Here is a 6,595-nt window from a genome sequence, read left to right as displayed (position 1 = left end):
AAAAAATAATATGGGTCGAGCCAAGTCCAGGTTTTAATATTTTTATTCGGACTGAACTTGAGCAAAATTTTAGGCCCATTTTTTGGGCCAAGCTAGGTCTGGGCCTAAAATTTTGGTTGTGCCCGGCCTGGCCTATAAGCACCTCTAGTATGAAACCATGATTTTATGTTATTCCTATCCTTCTCCCTCTCCAATAGGAGAATAACAAATCATATTTTTTCTCTTGATTTTTAGATTTTTTCTCCTGAAAAGAATTCAAATCCAGCTAAAAATATTAAAAATTAAGAGCAAAAATCTAATTTGTTATTATCCTATTAGAAAAATATAAAATCATAATTTTATTCAATCATTTCTTACCGGAAGATGAATTACATGTCAAACTTATTTTCAAATTTTTATTTGTTGGTGCTATCATTACTATTATAATATATTAATTAGGATTGACCCCAACCACACCTGGTGGGAGCCATCCTTTGATCATTTACTTGTATTACCATTCAACCTAAATTGCGTGCTAATTCTACTTTCACATTTAGTAATAGGGACCCTACCGCCAACTTTATCGTTATCCATGTGCCAAGATAAAGAAACAATATAAAACCTCTATCTTTTATCATGCTTCTACCTGGCCTTTCTTTTCCTCCATTTTCCTTCTATTTTGTTTCTATCAGTATAATAAAGGAACTTGTCAGTCCATCACCATGATACTTCCATCCAAGTTTCAAGGTTCGTTTTATCTGCAAGTTGATTTTCAAAATTTTGTCTTTTCCTTTTTTCCTTTTTGTTATTCGATCTTAATTTTCCCCCCAAATGATAGAACTAACTAAGCACTTGACAATTTTTAAGAAACTTAATACTTGCGACTCTATGTTAATTATAGCAAGAAAATTTTAAGAAAGTTTGGAGCTTTACATATTATTTCTGGGTGAATTCAGGGAAGAATAGAATTCAAAGAAGAAAAAACTTTATATTTTTATTAGCTGTTTTCTTACAGTGACAGCTTCAAAGTTGTTGTGTTTGCGATTATTGTGTTGTTTGGCTTTAGTCAAAGATTTGTTGTCTTTGATGTCTCACAGATGAAACTGAAAAAAGTGACAAACCTTCACCACCTTTGGATGTTTCGGTTGCATTCCCTCAAGCAACTCCAGCATCTGTTTTTCCTCCGTCTGGTATGAATTTTATAGCTCTTCTAAAATCTTGTATTTTTTCATTAATGCATCTCAACTTGATAAAATATTGGTTCTGGAGTGCTAAATCTTTTTATAGATTTTGACTATGTGTTGTTATCAAATGGGAAACCTTGAGTTCTAATTATATGCGTGTTTTGCTTTTGGGAAAAATAAATACAGTTTCTGATTATTATCGATTTGATGATCTATTGAGTCCTGAGGAGAAGACTCTCCGAATGAAAGTAAGAGAGTTTATGGAAAAAGAAGTAGCTCCTATAATGGCGGAGGTATCTTTCAGATGCTGTTCATGATTGGTCTAACAACTTGGATTGATGATTTTTAGGGTTAATTGCTTTTTATCATTGTTTTTACTTACACATTTACCAAGAAAGAAACTGATCTGAAAATTTTCCCAGTATTGGGAGAAGGCAGAGTTTCCATTCCAAATTCTTCCAAAACTTGCTGATCTTGGAATTGCTGGCTTTAATACCGAGGTTATTCCTACATTAAATTTTTGTTTTTAACTTATCTCCTTCTTTCTTTAAGTGTAACTCAAGTGAGTATGATGTTTGGTTATCTATGATTTGCAGGGTTATGGATCCCCTGGTCTCTCCATCACTACTAGTGCTAATGCAAATGCAGAGATTGCTAGAGTTGATGCAAGTTGCTCTACATTTTTATTGGTGCATTCTGTAGGCATGCTTACAATTGGTGAGATTTATGAAACAACTTTCCTTTCTGTTTTACATATTAATTAATGGCATGTGTATATATATTTTTTTTTCTTAGAGAAGATAACTGATAAATATGACCTTTGCATAAATTGCCTGGACCATCAAGAACAGCATCATGTGGGTCAGAGGAACAGAAGCAGAAGTATTTACCTTCTTTGGCACAGTTAAAGACGATAGCTTGTTGGGTAGTATTTCTTTCTGGAATAACATTTTGGGAGGCTTTAATATCATTTTTCAGCTTTAACTCTGAAGGATTTTTTAAAAAAAAATATTTATCATTTTATCTTTAGGCTTTGACTGAGCCTGAATATGGAAGTGATGCTAGTGCTGTAAATACAACTGCAAGAAAGGTCTGCCCTCAACCTTGTTTATTGGTTTTCGATTGTCTTTTTTAGTATAGCTTATTATACTGCTAAACATTCTAAAATTTCTGCTTGTATCATGTTTGCTATCATATAAAAAATTTCAGGTAGAGGGAGGTTGGATAATTGACGGACAAAAACGCTGGATATGAAACAGTACTTTTGCTGATGTGTTGGTTATTTTTGCCAGGAATATCAAAACCAATCAGATAAATGGGTAAATGAAATAGTATGTAAGAAAGACATTGAAAAGAATTTAGCATTTGGTCGTAAACACAAGCGCCATCTAATAGTCAATAAATACACATGCTTGTATGTTCACTAGAAACTAGGAAGTATTTACAAACATAGAATGAAAAGCCAAATCAACATTTCAGTTGAGAATTTTTACTCAAGTACCATTAAGGGCTTAATGATCTTGAAGAGGTGGAAATGTTCAAATCTGGTTATCATTTCAAGAAGGGGCGAGAAAGATATTTAGGACTTTTTGTCCATTTTGAATTTACGTTAGGATTTTAAAGAACATAAATGGAAGTCATAATTTTCAAAGTTTACATTATTGTAACCAAGCAGAGAGAGAAGCAATAACAATGCAAATAAAAAGGTGGCTAGATTCAGTATTCATTGCATGCTCCTTTTCCTTAAAATGGGATGCTTCTGCCATCTGTTTCAGATATATTGTTAAGAAGAATTCCCCTGGACTGAAAGCTACAAAAATAGCAAACAAGATTGGAGTGCGAATTGTGCAAAATGGTGATATTCTCTTAAAGAATGTCTTTGTTCCTGATGAGGACCGATTACCTGGTCTAAATTCATTTCTAGATACAAACAAGGTTTGTTCAAATAGCCTGTTTGAGATAATGATAGCATCTCAGCTCATATTTCTGCTTGCTAATTGGTTGATAATCTATGGTCAGTGGTAGGATTTAACCTTTTTTTTTTTATATTGGTGCCTTTCAATATATCCTGCGGGATTTTATGCTTTATTCATGAAAATGTGATCTGTCACCATGGAAAAGCAGGTACTGGCTGTTTCACGAGTAATGGTTGCATGGCAACCTATTGGCATATCAATGGGTGTCTATGACATGTGTTTGAGGTATTGCAATGGGTGCTGTTATTCTCAATTTGAAGAATGACATATCAAGCATGTAAGGTGACCTGTTTTGCATTTGCTTTGATGTAGGTATCTGAAGGAGAGGAAACAGTTTGGAGCTCCATTGGCAGCATTTCAACTTAACCAACAGAAACTTTCTCTAATGCTAGGTGATATTCAAGCAATGACCCTTGTTGGTTGGCGCCTTTGCAAATTGTATGATAAGGGTAAAATGACTCCTGGTCATGCTAGCTTGGGAAAGGTATAAACATTTTAAGATATGTAAAACCTGTGATTTCATACGAGGTTTCACTCTGAGTTAGTTAAGCCCTGACAAACTTTTATGGTCTTCAGTCATGGATCACAGTGAGGGCAAGAGAGACAGTCGTGCTTGGGAGGGAATTACTTGGTGGCAATGGAATTCTGGCTGATTTTCATGTTGCAAAGGTTATCATTCTCTGCTTTCAAAACAAAATCACGTATTCACATCTTCATGGTAGAATATATCTATTGGTTAATCAGGATGCAGTTTGACAAACCTAATCCAAACCTGAGATCCTCCCAATAGTCTATCAAGTATATAATGAACAGTTATTAGATGTCTGCCTTTGGGAAGTTGGTATACTTAAGATTTGGTCCTTATTGTCATCCAGATCTAAAGAAAAATTCCTTATAGAAAACATATTTGAGTTTTCCGTTCTTGGTGTCACCATTCCATGCAGGCATTCTGTGATATGGAACCCATTTATACATATGAAGGCACGTATGATATCAACAGCTTGGTAACTGGTAGGGAAATCACTGGTTTTGCCAGCTTTAAGGCACCTGAGATGAGCAAGCACAGCCGCCTGTGATCCTGGACTTTCTTCTCTATTCTAGGAGGAGATTTCTTCAGTTACGGGAAAAAGAAGGCTTTGAATTAGCACTTGTGAATAGGTGAAGGGAAATGAATATTATGAGCTCTAATGTCCAATTTATTTGGGATCTGAATAAATTTACGTAGCTTCTCTGTAAAAAGCTTGTTTAGAGAATAATGAAGCGATTATAGTGTATTATATGTAGTAATAATGGATAATATTATTTTATCATTTTTAATAATTGAATCATTAATTGATAAATTTATATAATTTATATTTATCATTTCTAAAACGAGTACGGGTCTCTAGAGTACCAATTCTTCCAATTAAAAGGTATCCCAATGCACAGCAGCAAAACTAATTACTCATCGAATCTCACCGTGGATGATTTTGCACTCCTTGGGTAATAATGGCAAATACTCTCCGTTTCTTGACCTGTTAATAAAGACCACTAAACATTTGGAGGCTGTTGAACCCAAGTGATGTTGCCAGATATCAAGTGAAGCAGTTTTACCATAACATGACCTCCCAAGTTTGAACAAACTAGATACAGAAAAACCTGAACAATAACAAAGCCAAATTGAGTAAGCTACTTCCATTTTTCATCAATGCCAATGCCAACTTGGTGGATTGGTAAGAATTGAAGCATGCTTTATGTTCAAAAACTCATAGATGATGCTCAAAGTTCATATAATCCACCCACCTTTTGACGTCTGATTCAATTTAGTCACCATCTAATTTGATTTCCCTTCCATGATGATGAGTAGAAATGTGATATAGATTATTCACCTTGAACATCTGGTCAGTAAACAATCAATTCCAGCACATCCTATAAAATAGACCACCAAAATCAGTTTCGAATCATCAAGAAAGAGACTAGAAGGAAAGGATATTCTAGGGGAGTATAAGAAGATAATGTGCCAAGTCCTTGTTATACGTAATTACCTTGCCATAAAAAGGTGCTCACTACAAACAAGGTCCATCTCACTAAGTGACTCACTTTGCTAAACAAGACTTGCTCAGACTAGACTATCAGAAATTACAATGTTGCTAATGTAGGCTTCGCTTAATTGACTTTAAAGAAACCACAATCACATCTAATAACTCCAAGGCCAATTCACCAGGATAATGACATCAAGTCACATTTTGTTGCACCCTAACGAAGCTTTCATGGCCTTAAGATTAACCTTGCACCATAGGGTGATCATTCAATCAGGGCCCATGTTAAAGTCCCAAACCCTTATAAATAGGACGTCCCTCAGTAGTAAGTAGTAAGTAAGCTAAGTGGCTCTTGGCACCACCGTGGTGTGAATTGTAATAATTTATGTGATACATATGATATTTATTAATTATTGTTGTATATTATCAAAAAATTAATAATGATTTAATAATTTATTTAAAATTAAATCTAATTGATTAGTTGAAGAGAATCATTTCTAAATAGTTATATTACATGAATTATGCCTATTTGAATAATTAATACTCTTCAAAAGGACATGCTATGAAGAGACTGTTTATGAAAGTTACCTATTAATGGTCTATTAATAATGAATATGGTCTTTTCTCTATCTCATTAGAAAAACATACACATTCTCCATGAGTACTGTATTGTTAAAGTTTTAGAGATTAAGTGAGACAAATTATAGTTTCAATTTCTACAACAAAAGGTGGTCTTATTCTTCTTCGAAGTGCATCATGGAAAAAGGTACACTCTTCTTGAATTGGATGTAAATATGATGAAATCATAAGATTGTTTCTTTATAATTATGTTTAATTATTTAAATGAATAAATAACTTAACTTACATTTGATATTAGAGCATGGTTAAAGAATTTTATGGTTTTATTTTCATAATTAGTGAGAGAGAGAGAGGGGGAGGGAGGGAGAAGGGGAGGGGGAGGAGAGAGAGAGTGTGTGTGTTTAGAAATGTAACATACTTTTACCTAATTTATTTGTAACACGCCAAACCCGACCCAATATTTGGATTCGAGTATGATGTGTCACTACTTAAAATCAAATTAACTTCAAAAAATTTTGGTGGAAGCTTTATATGATTCTTACAAAGTTATAGATATAAACCATATTACAATTGTTGCTTTACTAAAGTTTAAATCAAATCATTAACAATTTATAATAACATTCAAGCCATATGGAGTATAAGTTCAGATAGAACAATTTCACTAAACAAAATGTAAAACTGTAAGTCTAAACTTTGATATTTAATAAAGATATGATGAAAACAGAGTTTTAACAAAGCATAAGTTCTTTATACAAATCATTTCCAAAATAGATTTACATGCCACCTCCATGAGTCATGCAAGATACATAACAAAACATTCAGCTAACAAGAAGCAGCACTTTGGCGTAGCCCTTCAATC

At 33.7% G+C, this 6,595-nt stretch overlaps 1 pseudogene; it reads left to right on the top strand.

The window, feature by feature from the left end:
• The first annotated feature begins 566 nt into the window (after window positions 1-566).
• LOC107920525 (acyl-coenzyme A oxidase 4, peroxisomal-like) lies at window positions 567-4,459 on the top strand (annotated as a pseudogene).
• The last annotated feature ends 2,136 nt before the right edge of the window (window positions 4,460-6,595 follow it).

This window comes from Gossypium hirsutum, chromosome D13 (assembly GCF_007990345.1).
Source record: "Gossypium hirsutum isolate 1008001.06 chromosome D13, Gossypium_hirsutum_v2.1, whole genome shotgun sequence".
In the NCBI taxonomy this organism is placed as follows: Eukaryota; Viridiplantae; Streptophyta; class Magnoliopsida; order Malvales; family Malvaceae; genus Gossypium; species Gossypium hirsutum.
This window is presented reverse-complemented; position numbering and strand designations above follow the sequence as displayed.